Here is a 16087-nt window from a genome sequence, read left to right as displayed (position 1 = left end):
ATGTATTAACTCCTTAACTGTCACCCCCCATTTTTTCGCATAGACATTAAAATCACTATCCAAACTTAAATGGTTGTAATTCAAGAATGCTTTGGAATATAGACATATGGTTGGTCTTGTTTTAAAGAAGACATTTGCCAGATTATTGTAGAAGTGAAATGAATTATGACAGTGAAACAGAAAAAAGTTATATAAGTTTGAGTTTATGAAAATGTACAATGTAAAAATATAATTATTTATATTTTATATAAAATATATATATTACAAAATATGTTTTACTCTAAAACTGCAAAAAAATATATATATATTTGGGCGCAGTACCAAACTTTTTCACTAGATGGACAGCCAGCTTCCTTACTGACCATTAAAGGGCGCCTCCATTTTCATATGTTTTGAGTGATCTGAACCATGTATTTCCATAATTTCATACAATTTATGAAGTATACATCCTATTCAGAAATAGTATGGGTGTTTTGGCAGTATTTGATTTCAACCTCTAATAAACATAAAAAGAGCACATATGTGCGTTATAGCTCGCTGCCGCTGCGTGCCGCATCACAAATCGAGAATCCATAATATTTTTCTTTATATTCTAAACATTTTCAGACCTTTTTTTCTCATAAAATTTAATTGGTGTTATCCTTTGAACTCTTGGCATGAAAACAAACTGAGGTTTCTACCAATCTTTCATGATTTTTCATGTTTATTTCTATTTCAAAATAAAGGCTGAAGCACGCCTAATGAATATGAAATATTCTTGTTGCAAATTGATAAATTACTGCTCCTCTGTAATTTATTTTAAAAAACAGCCACCAAATATGAAAACTAGAGATTGTAAGCTTTCAAATGATATATAGTTTGTCAATATGTAATAAGATATTATTAAATATATATGGGCAACTGTACCACCTTTGGGACAGTGACACTTACAGGAACTATACATACATACATACTGCACACACACACACACACACACACACACACACACACACACACACACACACGCACACACACACATACACATGTCTGGTTCACTATCTGGTTCACTGTGGGGACTCTCCATAGACTTAATGGTTTTTATACTGGACAAACGGTATATTCTATCTCCTTACACTAACCCTACCCCTAAACCCATCACAGAAAACTTTATGCATTTTTACATTTCCAAAAAAACTCATTCTGTAAGATTTATAAGCTTGTGTACCCATGGGGACCTCTATTTAGGTCCCCACTGTGACACGACTCCCCATGAGTCTGTGTGCATTCAGGTTGAAGTCCCCACCGGGATAGAAAAACATGTACACACACACACAGACTGACTTTATGTCATACGTCTACATAAGTTCTTATTGAGAATTAACAGGTTTAATTAATTAATAGGTTTAGATGTTGATGATTTATTGAGAAGATTATAATTTTACAGTCACCATTATGGAAATCGGTGTTTGTTTTAGTTGGGCTCTTGACTCTTGACTTTGTAGGTTTACAGTTATTGCCCGTTGCTTGAACACTATAGACACATGCTTAAACCCAAGTAACATAACTTGAAGTTGTTGTTACTATACCTTAAACAAAGTGTAATCATACCTTAAACAAAAGCGATGCTTTGCACTTTAGTTGCAATTCTGTAACACACTTACAGAACTTGCTCTTTTCTTGCTCCTTTCTACAACACACTTGCTCCTAGACACTACGCACTATTTCATACATAAGACACTTAGTTAAAAATTAAATCTCAGGGTACCATTGGGAAAACACATCTATTCAAAATACAACACACATTGGTTAATTGAAAAGACGTAGACACACCTGAAAAAACTTACTTACAAAACTGAACACCAATCAGCCAGCTACAAAAAGGCCTCAAGCCATTTTGAGAACTTTGCGAGCATGGAGGCAGGGAGAGCTAGAGGCAGAGGTGGAGGAAGACAGAGAGAGAGAGGAGGACGTGGTCGAAGAGGCCACGCAAGGACCATTATTTCGGATGACATGAGAGCAACTTTGGTGGACCATGTCATAAACCATGGCCTGACTATGAGGGAAGCTGGGCAGAGAGTCCATCCTAATCTAAGCCGTTTCACAGTTTCATCCATAATAAGGACATTCTGACTGGAAAACAGGTATGTCTTCAACTCTCTACTCAGACTGTATCTAGAGTATTTACAGTACTGTACCATATCACGTTACTGTATCACATGTATTGTATTCCAGGGTGGCTAATGCTCCTTTTCCAACAAAAGTGGTAGTTTTGTGAAACATACTGTGATAACGAGATGTTTCAGTACTGTGTATGGTAAATACAGTAAAGTTCAGTATACACAGTACTGTAAAAAAGAAGCAAACGAGAACAATTTGTAGTTGCATTTTTCTACAGAATGGCTAGAAGACCTACTGGGGGTGGACGCCAACGCCTGTTCACCCAACAGCAGGAACTTGCCATAGTGAACCTAGTCAGAGCAAACAATGCAATCCGTCTCCACCAGCTACAGCAACAGATACTTGCAGATAGGCAAGCTTTCAACAACATAAATCGAGTAAGCATTACAACTATCAGACGCATCTTGGTAAAGCACAACATGACCATGAAGCAATTGTACAGGGTCCCATTTGAGAGGAACAGTGTCAGGGTCAAAGAACTTCGACATGAATATGTACAGGTAAGTATTTCAGTCCTTTACATTTACAATAAAGAATGGGTGCAGTCCAGTAACAGATGAATATGTACCACTGGATTAGTACCACATAGATACATTCAGAAAGCTACACAGGTACTTGTGTGGTGGGCTGGGTCGGTTCTGTATGTGTAGTAGTGTAGGTGTGTGCTTTGAGTAAAGCCATCCATGAATCTTGGACATGGATGGAGCTGCACAGCCGCATGAATGTATTTACATTGACGAGGCTGGATTCAACCTTAGCAAAAACAGATGACAGGGACGTAATATAATTGGCCAAAGGGCAATTGTGCACGTCCCTGGGCAGCATGGGGGAAATATCACATTGTGTGCTGCCATAAGTCTTCGAGGGCTACTGCACCATCATGCCAAACTGGGTCCCTATAATGCGCAACACATAATCACATTTCTAGATGCACTTCATGATGCAGTTGTACAGGATGGACCAGAGCAGCCCAGGTTTGTTGTTGTCTGGGATAATGTTAGTTTCCATCGGGCTGCTCTGGTCCAGAACTGGTTCATCAACCATGATCAATTTGAAGTTGTGTACTTGCCCCCTTACTCGCCATTTCTAAATCCTATAGAGACATTTTTTTTCCGCTTGGAGATGGTATATGCGTATATGACTGCCAACCACATGCCCGTATGCCTCTTCTGCAGGCAATGGAACAGGCCTGCGGAGACATTGAGGTGAGGTCAATCCAGGGATGGATTCGGCACACAAGGGGATATTTTCCCTGATGCTTAGCGAGAGAAGACATTGCTTGTGATGTTGATGAGATCCTGTGGCCAGACCCCAACAGACGGCAGGATCCATAAGCCCACTTGCGCACAATTGTGTTTTTCTGTGTTTACAGTAGTGTATTGTTTGTTTTATTTTTGATCTAATTGAATTTACTGTACTGTAAAATATCCTACTGTAATGTAATGATTTTCAAATCAGTATTTCATTTTTTGGTTGTTGTGAAAACATGCCCTCTGTGGAACTGAATAAAAACATTGAAAACAAAAGACTTTAGTTTTTTATATAAAGTAGACTAGTGTGTTGCTGCTGATCTGAAAGTGTATTCATATGATGCAAGTGGGTATCATTTTGTCATCAGAGTGACATTTTGACAATTTTTAGGTTTTGATAGCAGAGTTTCAATTTGACATAGATGTGAATGGTTTATTTCCCAGTGTTGTGTCTTATTTGCTTGTGTGTAGAGTTTTGACACAATGAGCCAAGTTTTGCAAAACGTGTTCAAACAACGGACAAAAACTGTAATCTTTCTGTGGCTGCTTTGACTTTCAATAGTTCAAAATGATTAGAACACAATGTGTAATATATATCCGTAGACATATATTTAGATATAGATATATCTGATTACCACAAAAATGTTTGATCTTTTGTTTAAATACAGTCAACACGCTGATCTCTTGGTTATAAGGATCATTTAATTGATCCTTACTTTTTTACCAGAAATAAGGGAAAAGGCCACATATTTAAATCATGAGATGAATGTAGAGTTATTTGAAGTACAATACCTGCTCTTTTAGTCACGGTCACTAAACAGTGAGTGTGATGTTTAAAGAGAAATTGAAACCATAATATAGTTTGAATAATTATAGATGGCGGAAAAACTTCTGTGGTGAAGCGAAATTCCCATTTGATATTTACATTATTATTATTACTTCCTTCTGCTTTAACATTTATGTTATTCATGGTGGTTGTATATATATATATATATATATATATATATATATATATATATATATATATTTTTTTTTTTTTTTTGTGAAAAAGTGATCATGCGATTTCAAAGAATAACCCTGAAACTTAAACATTACACATTTAACATGAGTCTTTTGTGAAATGATTAATATATGTAATGGCTGCATCTCAATTCACATTCCCCAGTCAACACGTTGATAATTATTATTAATAATAATAATAATAATAATTAAAAATAATTAAATTAAATAATAATAATAATTAAAAAATTGTATGTAAAAATACAATTCACAGTGAGCTAAAAGTGTAACCTCACAGCGCATTCACTTATGGTGATCAGTGTTTGCTTTAGTTGGGCACTTTGACTCTTCATGTGTTATTGTTAGTTTTTCTCTGCTGCTGAAACTGTGTTATAGCAAGAACAGTAAGAGTAAATGTGATCAGATGATGTCAGCTACTTGATATTGATGATGACGAAAATTATATAATCATCATGTAGTGCTCTGATCATCTGATCTCTTCAAGAATATCACGTGTTACTAATTTCATATAACTGATAATAATCTTTCCTGTAGCTCAAACAGTAGAGCGTTGGCGCTTGCAACACCAAGGTCATGGGTTCAATTACTTGGGAAATCAAGAATGTAAGTACAATGTAAGTTGCTTTGGATAAAAGCTTCTGCCAAATGCATAAATGTAAACGTAAATGTAAATAATAATGTTTCTACAGCATGACATCCAACAGTGTTTAAATAAGGAAAACTGTATAATAGTAAATATAAAAACACTACACATTTTGAACTGCTGTTTCATTTAGACACTCACTGAACATGGTGTCAAAGTCTTGAAATCAACTGAATATTAAATAAGACATTACAACACTCACGATCTCAGCAGAGGAGGGTTAAACAACAAGAACAGCATTACCAGCTTCACTTATTACTAACCAGACTGACTTTATGCCATAGCCTACGTCTACATAAGTTCTTATTGAGAATTAACAGGTTTAATTACAGTTTTTCTCGATTGCTTAAACACATTTCTTGAAACTATGCCTCGTATTCTCAAAACTGTAAACACAAATCCATAACGTCTCACCCAATTCCCCAAACATCCTATTTTCAGTTCAAAATGAAGCTCTAGACTCAAAACCATTCACTCTTGCTGAAAAACCAAACTTTGCCCTCAGACAGGACACACAAGCCCTCATAATCACACACACTGCAACATAGTCTAACACACTGGTGCAATAAATTCAAAACAACATTTCCAAAACTGGTAAGTTATGTTGCTTGTGGTCCCCCCCTCACAAACCTTTTCACATGATGAACACAAAAGACACAACCAGTGGATACATTGGCACATTTTTATTCATTCATGTACTACACAGTACAACACACACACAACAAAACAAAACAAATTATTTTTCCCTGTTTTACTTTTTTTTTCTCCTCTAAGAAAATTTGTATATTTACTTACAGTAAGATGTGTGTGACCATCATATGACAGTAAAAGAGCACACACAAACCATATTCTAATATGGAATTGTATTGGAATGGTAAAGAGTGTTGGTCGTGACAGGAGGGCCTCCACTCAAGGAGACAATATGATGGACACGTCTAAGAATGTTCCACATATGGTTGAAATACCATCATTGGCCTAGAAAGATAACATTCTGGAGTCAAGACTATAAAGGATGAAAGATGCCCTCCCTTCACTGTCACACACTGACTGTGCCACTCTGTGTGACTGTACGACGGCTGGCCTTTTCTTGCAAGAAAATAAACCTCATCAAAGACTATTGGAAATGATTGTCTTTTATTCAGTAATAGAATTTTGTTTGCCACCACACCTCCACGAAGGTTCTCGAGGCGACGGTAAAGCGACTCAAATTTGGCCTTACTCGTAGCCCAGCCTCCCTCATAGTCATACCATTGATAAAGACATGGGCAACTAGAGTGGCTTGAATTTCATCTGAGACTGCTTGTCTTCTTGGCCTTGCCCTTCTTCCTCCTCCTCCTTATCCCTCCTCGATCTCTTCCTTCATGTCTTTCTGGATCCATTGTTCCAAAACTCAATAAACTGATTTGGGCCCTTTATCTATCTACTGAAGGATCTGATTGATGTGTGTTAAATTTTGACTCTTAGTGTTTCCACCTGGGTAATTGTGTGCTAACTGAGCTGAAGCTGTGCTGACTTGAGTGAACAATATTGAATGCTAGTGCTTTCTGAATGACAACATGGTCTAGGCAATGAGAAATGAAGGGATTTGTGTGTAGAGTTTTGCAGTGACAGTTCAACAAATCTGACTCATGTGTCAAAACAGGGAATAGTGTTTATAGTTTAGGGAAATGAGTGTGCTTTTTGATAAATGGCATTATGGTTTTGAAATTTTAGTTCAAAAGCCTGGTTATAGTGTTTAAGCAATTGAGAAAAACTGTAAATAATATGTTTAGATGTTGATGATTTATTGAAAATAATAAAATGTTACAGTCATCATTATGGAAATCGGTGTTTGTTTAGTTGGGCTCTTGACTTTGTAGCTTTAATCTTTCTTTGGCTGATTCAATAGTTCAAAATGATTAAAACACAATGGGCCCTATTTTAACGATCTGAAATGCAAGTATCAAGCGCGAAACGCAAGTAACTTTGTGGGCGGGTCTTGGGCGCTCTTGATATTATACCAGCCGTATAAATGACTCTTGCGCCCGACGCAAATCTAAAAAGGGGTTGATCTGAAGTAGCTTCATTACTCATAGGTGTGGTTTGGGCGTAACGTGAAATAAACCAATCAGAGCGACATCTCACATTCCCTTTAAGAGCAGGCGCGCTTGTTCCATGGCGGGTTGCTATTATAACGGCGGATTTGCCAGGCGCACACGAGGAGCGGTTCACAGCCGAGGAGACCGACGTTCTCGTCAGGGCCGTAAAAGACAGAAAAGTGACATTGGGGATGGGAGAAACACACCCAAATTAGCTTCGGTTAAACAGGCGTATAATAATTTGGGTAAATATGTAAGCTAGATTTATGCCTATTTTTTCACATCTTCATGGACACAACAATTATTTCCCTCGTGTGTTAATATTTTTCCTTGTAATAATGTATGGTTTTCTAAAAATGAGAACTGCTGCGTCTGTGTGAAGATGAGAGAAGCAAAGTGTATGCGCATTGTGCACATGCTACATTGATTATGGCCAATATGCACCCTTAAATAGCATATGAATAACATGCGCAACGCGCCACTGACTTTAGACGAGGTTTCTCCTGGTCAGTGGCGGAATTGTTTTCTAAACCTGCAAAATAGCATCAGGGAACATTTGCGCCGGAACACACCTCCTCTTTGCGCTGAACCGCACCCGGGAGCGTAAGTGTTTTTCTTAGTTTACCGACGTGCGTCTGTGGAGGGAAAAGTCCGCTGTGCGCGGGTGCAAAATAGGAATGATACATGCGTCGGTGTACAAAGTCAATTGCGCTGGGTGCAAGATAGGGCCCAATGTGTAATATATATCCGTAGACATATATTTAGATATAAATATATCTGATTACCACAAAAATGTAGTATTTTTTAGTTTTAGTTGAAATACAGTGATAAATCTTTGAGTTTGATCTGTGATTCAGTATAATTAATGATGATAACCTCATCAATAAATATCCAACATATCATCCCCAGAATTTCTCTTGGCTTTTTTTTTGTGTGTGTGTGTGTGTGTGTGATTATGACTGTGTCGTATAAACACAGTCAGTTACAGCAGTCAGAGAAAAACTAAAGCTAAAAAGTCAAACGTAATTCTGTAAGGGCAGGTTGAGTCTGATAGAGGTGACATCCAAAATGTGCAGTTGCTGGGGACATTTCCCCCCTGGAAATCATTCAAATAATTAATTATTTAGGTTCAGTGACACAATTATCTCAAAGTATTTAAAATGTTGCTCATTTGTGCTTATAATCATATTTATGCATATTGTGATTGTCTATTTATCTTTACATTTTAATTACCATTGTTGATTTACATGAGTGTGAAATGTCCATATGCTCTTCAGTTGACACACACACAAGAATATTTTGCTTTTATAAATTCAGACTTGTTCTTCACTATTGACGGAGGATACATGGAATTTTGGATCAAATCTGATAGTATGTGCATTTTATAAATGCATTTACGTCCATATATTCATATTAAATAACAGGGTCTTGGATGTTTTTTTGTTTTGTTTTTTCATTTGAATTTAAATTTGAATTTGGACAAGGAAGTGATAGATGAGAAATAAGGAAAAAGGCCACATATTTAAATCATGAGATGAATGTAGAGTTATTTGAAGTACAATACCTGCTCTTTTAGTCACGGTCACTAAACAGTGAGTGTGATGTTTAAAGAGAAACTGAAACCATAATATAGTTTGAATAATTATAGATGGCGGAAAAACTTCTGTGGTGAAGCGAAATTCCCATTTGATATTTACATTATTATTATTACTGCTTTAACATTTATGTTATTCATGGTGGCTGTATTTATATTTCTTTTCTTTTTTTTTCTTCTTTTTTTTCAACAGAATAACCCTGAAACTTAAACACTACATTTAGCATGAGTCTGTTGTGAAATGATTAATAACTCTGTCTGTACAAAGTTATATGTAATGGCTGCATCTCAGTTCATATACCTGTAATATGCACTAAAGTTATATGAGGTTCTTCACAGTAAATTGAAGTGCATACACAGCCAACATGTCCATGTGTTTTTTTGATGGCTGTCACTTGGGCTCTGCTTGGCCCATATCATTTTGTCCATCAGCTCCACATGTTGCTTTATTTAAAGGCAGTGACTGTGTATTTGCTGATGCATTTATGATATTTTTGTTAAACGTACAGTATGTAATTTTTTCGCCGCTAGGGGTCGCTAACCTCTTACAATAACAAAGGCGTAGTTTGATGACGCAACATTTGCTAAGAATTATGGATCTTGTCGTCAACGTCAAGCCGACCGATCTAATAAATGTTTATGGATGACTGAATACATCGATGCTTTTATCATGACTGTGATATGAAGCAGTTCGGGATTGCTAAGAGACAGCTATCAGCTCCACACGTGACACGAGTCCCGCGGATATAAAAGGAATATGGACATTTCATTCTACCGAACTACACGCGAGTGCAGAATTACAACTCACAGGTCAGTTTATTAGACAAATTAAACTTGTGAGGTAACGCAGCGCTGTTTCACTTGGTCTAACATTACGCTATCACAGTAAACTGCATTTAAATGTGTTGAAATGTATGTATTAGTTTGTCTGTATGAGACTAGCAGTAAGCTAGATCAACATTAAAATAACATACAGATCATATTCTAACATTTTATCATTGTTGAACTATATAACATTGTTTAGTTTTATGTAAATGTACTCACCTGTTTAATAAAGTACATGTAGAAGTGGTCGAAGTCTCGGACGTGGAGCTCTCGTTTATATACTGTCTATGGGAGCTCTCTGCATCTCGAAAACACCGCGCTGATATTGATTCTCGTTTTAGTTCTCCTTTTTTATCCAAAGTCTGCTTGCCATGGTCCATAATGTTTGAACGAAACAACAACAGCGTGCAAATAGACATTGCGAACTATACAGTGGTCCACGTCTGTCGCTTTGGTTACTATCAGAGGGCTTTGGTTGCTATGGCAGTACGAGCGGAAACCAGGGAGAACGCGGATATGACGCCATTGACGGCGACAAAACGGAAATAAGAAACGGTACGTGTCTTCGAATTAAATTACAAATTTCTCCTGGTTTGAAAGTTGTTGGAAACAGTCGGGATAATGTAAGTACACAACAAAAAAATATATGTAACATAGATATAGTGATTTTTGCTATTTTTAAAGCAAAAAAGTTACATATTGTGCCTTTAAGTTCTTTGTCTAATGCTTGTGTGCTGTTGTTAACAATAATCTGTTTTGTTAACTTATTTAAATTATTATTATTTTTTTTTAAATGGCAATTGACCAATTTAAGATAATCGGTTTCCTCAAATGAAATGAGTTTACACAGGTTTAAATTCATACCATAAAGATTACAGTAAAGAACTGTAAATTCACAGCTGCTCTTGTTTTGCTGCTTTTACAGGTGTGCTGTATTTGTACAGTTTAATTTTTGTAAATTTACAGGCTTTTTTTACAGTGTAGTACACCACCTCTGTCAGATGGTCGCGGCCCGCGGGATGCCTTAATAAGTCTGTTAACAAGCAGAATCACTGAAGGAAAGAAGAGAACAGAAAAAGAGATGAGCATAAACACAAGAACTACAACTGACTTCAGACACAGCCTTAGATGAAATTAAATCTGTGAAGATCTCAGCAGAGGAAGATTAAACAACTCCACAAACAGCATTACCAGCTTCACTTATTACTAACCAGACTGACTTTATTTCTGTCATACATCCAAAAAACATCATTTATAATACTGTGAACTTATTTCTTGAGTGGGCCCCATTGACTTTCATAGTATGGAAAAAATACTATGGAAGTCAATGGGGCCCATTAAATGCAATCTTCATAATATATTTTTTTGTGTTCAACAGAAGAAATAAACTCATAAAAGTTTGTTTAAAAGTTTTTAAAGAACAACTTGAGGGTTAGTAAATGATGACAGAATTATCATGTTTGGGTGACCTGTCCATTTAAGTACAAATTGTATTTAGTTGTGTTACACTAAAACAGTCCAGCACTTTGTAGTAAAACTCATTTCTATGTTGAAATAATGAAGATTTCAGGCCCCTGCCTGGCGGCAAATCCTACACAGCAAAATCCCCAGTGTTAAATTAACACTCCTCAGTGTACATGTGTGTCCACACTACAGGGTGTTAAAAATTAACACTGAAGCAGTGTTGAAGTTAATGAGATAATTAAGTTAACACTGAAGCAGTGTTGAAGTTAATGAGATAATTAAGTGATTAATTACGTGATGATTGGCCATTAGTGGTGACACCTGATGTTAATAAGCAGAATCACTGAAGGAAAGAGAAACAAGAACAGAAAAAAGAGAAACACAAGAACTACTAACTTTGAACCATTATTGCACTTATTATTTTACCAGTTTGACTTTATTTCTGTCATACATCTACACACGGTCTTATTTAGATTTAACAGAAGTTTAGATGGTAATGTTTTATGGAATGTTTCGTTTCATGTCACCATTATGGTGATCAGTGTTTGCTTTAGTTGGGGTCTTGACCCTTTACTGTTTAACTTTAGTTTTTCTCTGGTTGCTCCAACTCTGTGCTTATAGAGCATATGTGTTGTGGCAAGAGAAACTATGATTTGGGCTGTGTTTCCTGAAAGCATCGCAAGCCTAATTTGATCGTACAAACCATTTGTTGCAGTTGGTCTGCGATCAAGTTAGGCTTAAGATGCTTATGAGAAACACAGCCCTGGTTATGTTTTGATGATGAAATTACCAGTGACCTGATTCACTGATAGCACCCATCATTATAAACTGATTGTCCAAATGTTCTATTAATTTTTCACTTCCAGCATTGTTTTAAAGATCTGAAGGTTTTAAAATCACACACAGACATCAAGAATCTACATATGAATCTCCACAATGGTGACAATCAAACAAATGCTTAATGTTGCAGTGCATGATGGGAGCCACCAATCAGAACTCATCAATGGCTGACATCATGCATTGCAGCATGAATAAATTATGCAGCTGAATTGTCCTGTAATTTTCATTGTTTTTGCTGTTGGCTTTTATTTTGCTATTGTTTTGTTCTGACTTTAGTAGCTTGTTTTCTGATGTTCAGAGTTGATCTGTTTGTCACTAGTTTGTTTTTTGTCACCATTGTTGAGATTCATATGCTGATTCTTGATGTCTGTGCGTTTAAACACAATATCTTCTATGCATAAAGTATTTTCAAAATTTTTCGTATTGCTGTTGGATCTCAAACTGTAGCATCTCGGAGCTACAATCACCAATAATAAAATGAGACATCAAGCATATAGTCAAAAATTTTGACTCTGAATGGTATCAGTGAATCAGGTCACTACATGATGATAATGTATTTATCATCAAAACATATTGTGAACAGGTCATGGTTTCTCTTGTAGTAACAAATGTGCTTTATAAACACAATGTTGGAACAGTCAGAGAAAAAAATTAAAATATTAAAAAAGGAAAAGGGTCAAAAGCCCAACTAAAGCAAACACTGACCACCAAAATGGTAACTTGAAAAGAAAAATTCCATAAAACATTACCGTCTAAACTTCTGTTGAATCTCAAGAACTTTTGTCGATGTATGACAGAAATAAAGTCAAACTGGTAATAAGTGCAACAATGTGTAATGACTCGAAGTCAGTTGTAGTTCTTGTGTTTCTCTTTTTTCTGTTATTGTTTTTTCTCTTTCCGTCAATGATTCTACTTATTAACATCAGGTGTCACCACTAATGGCCAATCATCACTTAATTAATCACTTAATTATCGCATTAACTTCAACACTGCTTCAGTGTTAACTTAATTATCTCAGTAACTTCAACACTGCTTCAGTGTTCATTTTAACACCCTGTAGTGTGGACACATATGTACACTGAGGAGTGTTAATTTAACACTGGGGATTTTGCTGTGTATGAAAATATCCTGCTCTGCCACTGGTTGAGAGTGTGTTGCTCACTCACAGTGTATAAAAATGACCAAATGACTGACATCTGTTCAAGAGTGACTCCTCATCCTACAGCAGAAGTATCTCAGAAACTTGAGGTTTTATTTCACTACTGAACATGCACCGGCACTGGCTAATATTTTTTCTTGCCTCAATGTGTAAGTAAATATTGTTTAATAATAACATTTTACAATAAGGTTCAATTTGTTATCATTAGTTAATGCATTAGGCATTTAAAAAAAAAAAAATCTGTTAATCTAAACAATGCTCATTTATAGATATTGTATACATTTTAGCATGAAATTACAGTGTATTCCAGGTTTATAATTTCACTGTAGGACTTTTCTTGTATCTAACTGCACTAAAATAAAGTGTTTTACTGTGAGTTTACAGTATTGGAAAACACAATTTACTGTAAACATACAACATCATACTGTATTTCAACAAAGCATATGTACTATGAACCCAGCATGCAGTGCGGCATGAATAGATTAAGCTGTGGAGTTTCTTGATTCTTGGTTTAATCTGTCCTGCTGAAACTTATTTTTGCTTCGCTCCTAGCAGTTTGCGTTGTTGGTTTATTTTGTAATGTTGGTTTATGTTGTATAATTGTTTTTTATTATTTGTTGAGTGTCACCATTGTTGTGTTTTGTATGTCAAGTATTGATGTCTGTGCATCGATTAAATTTTACATGTATGGTTATGTCACATCTTTCACAGATAAATATCAGCAGTTGTTAATCTTTCAGGAGATCCTTATGCAATCAGTTATGAATTTGAATTAAGTTTTTGGAAAATGTTCATGCTCAAAAACTGTAAACCTGAATAAGTTGGCAAAACTCAAATAATTTGAGGTAATCAGTAACATAGTTATTTTTTTTTTTAAGTTAAGAAATTTAAGATTTTTATTTTGTACTTATCTTGAAATATTTGAGTATGCGAATTCATACACAGCTTAAAATGATCATGTACTTAATTATCATGTCAACTTAAAAAAAAATTGTTGTGGAAACTTGCCTTGCTTCCCAGATAGCAACATTGTTTTGGCCAAGATCTGGCCCACATCTGGCACATGTGGAAAGATGATCTGGCCCACATGCAGCGTGGAATGGCGGCCCTTGGGCGGCTCACTCCTGTTTGCCAGATCTGGGCCACAAGCAGGCCATAGCAATGCCACATGTCAGCCAAGAGCAAAGAAATAAACCAGAACTGGACCTTATCTGAGCCACAAAATCTGTGTATATTAAATATAGAGTCATTTCAGCCTTAATAAGCCTGTTAACAAGCAGAATCACTGAAGGAAAGAAGAGAGCGCAAGAGAAAAATCTCGGAGCAAAGAGAACACTGACACCGATAGACTAGACCAGGGGTGTCCAAACTCAGTCCTGGAGGGCCACTGTCCTGCAGAGTTTAGCTCCAACCCCAATTAAACACACCTGAACCAGATAATCAGACCTTGATTATCTGGTTCAGGTGTGTTTAATTGGGGTTGGAGCTAAACTCTGCAGGACAGTGGCCCTCCAGGACTGAGTTTGGACACCCCTGGACTAGACAGAGCAGGTTACTTTTGATATGAAAAAAATGTTCAGCTCTCAGGTTCTGTCCATTTTATTATGAAATTTAGACAATAAATACCGTTTTGGAGCTTGTAAATGTTACGTGACAGATCTCTGTAGCGCCTCAGTTCAAGTAAACCAATCATCTGTTACTTTTTATTTAAAGATACAGTACAACTTACCGAAAAGTTTATATGCCTCATACATAATATCGATCAATCAGTGTTTTTCAACCGCGGAGAGAGGTAAATAAAACTGCAGGAGAACAATTATGTCACAGAACGTTACATTTACCTCAGGAAAGCCATTTGATGACCATAGTTGACTAGAAAAAAAAAATAGCTATAGAGAGGAGTATTTTGCTAAATATGTGCACTACCTACCTACCTACCTACCTACCTACCCACCCACCCACCCACCCACATTAGTCAATATTGAATCAAGATTGGAATCAAATCCCAAGAATTGAATTGAAATCATGAAAATTGTGTTAAGCAATAATACAAACAGTAGCCTATCAGTCATGTACCATGTAAACATTGTAACATGTTGTCACTAAACTTAGGCTAATATAATTCTGTTTAATTTACCAAATGTTTTGACAATCACAATTACACCTTTTGTGATGCAAGTTGTTTTTTTTACATCCCCCCCAATCCATCCGTTTCTCTTGTGCAATTAAAATATCGTGATAATACCATATACCGCGATAAAAGCTCAATCAATTAATCGCAGCATGAAAATTTGATATTGGCACATGCCCAATGGGGTTAATTTATTATAATTGTTTTTAATTATTTAATGCAGAATTCTATATGTGTATAGGTGTGTTTGAGTTGTTTAAAGGAGACATATCATGCTTTTAAATTGTTCCTTTTTACATATAAATCATACATTTGTAGTCTATATAAAGCGGAACTGCAATGCTTGGGTCTGAATTCCTCATTATTATAGCTCCACAGGCCCCTTTTCTACCCCTTTTCTGATGTGCGTCTGAGAGCAACTGGTTTTGGTGCGGTCTCTTTAAATACAATTGAGACACTTCATACCCCCGCCCCCTCTCCAGGTTGTAGCGGTGACACTCGGTTCAACTCCACCCTGTTCGGCCATTTTTGTAGTTTGATAGCAGAGATACGATTATCTAGCGGCACAGAAACTTTTTATTCACACGTTATTAACAAAATGTCAACAACGGAAGACTTGTCCAGCCAGCCTTACATGTTCGAGCCAGAGTCGGAGCCGGAGCGAGATGAAAATGAAGACGATGAACCTGTAGAACAACGTCTTCATATGGATGTATCGCAATGGTGTGTTACTGTATTTACACATGAAACTTTGGTCTTCCGACCTTTTACCACTGTGTCGATTTATTTTGATTAATATGTGCGAGGGAGAGAGAGCAAGACAGCGTCTAGTTTGGAGACGGTGAAGTCTTGTTTACACTTTCGCCTGGCTCCGAAGAGAGAGAGTGCGCGCGCAACCGGGTCTCTCTCTCTACTCGTTCTTTCAG

The sequence above is a fragment of the Abramis brama genome (genome assembly GCF_963993115.1).
Source record: "Abramis brama genome assembly, chromosome: 1".
In the NCBI taxonomy this organism is placed as follows: Eukaryota; Metazoa; Chordata; class Actinopteri; order Cypriniformes; family Leuciscidae; genus Abramis; species Abramis brama.
The sequence above is the reverse complement of the archived record's forward strand: the minus strand, read 5'-3'. Positions refer to the sequence as shown.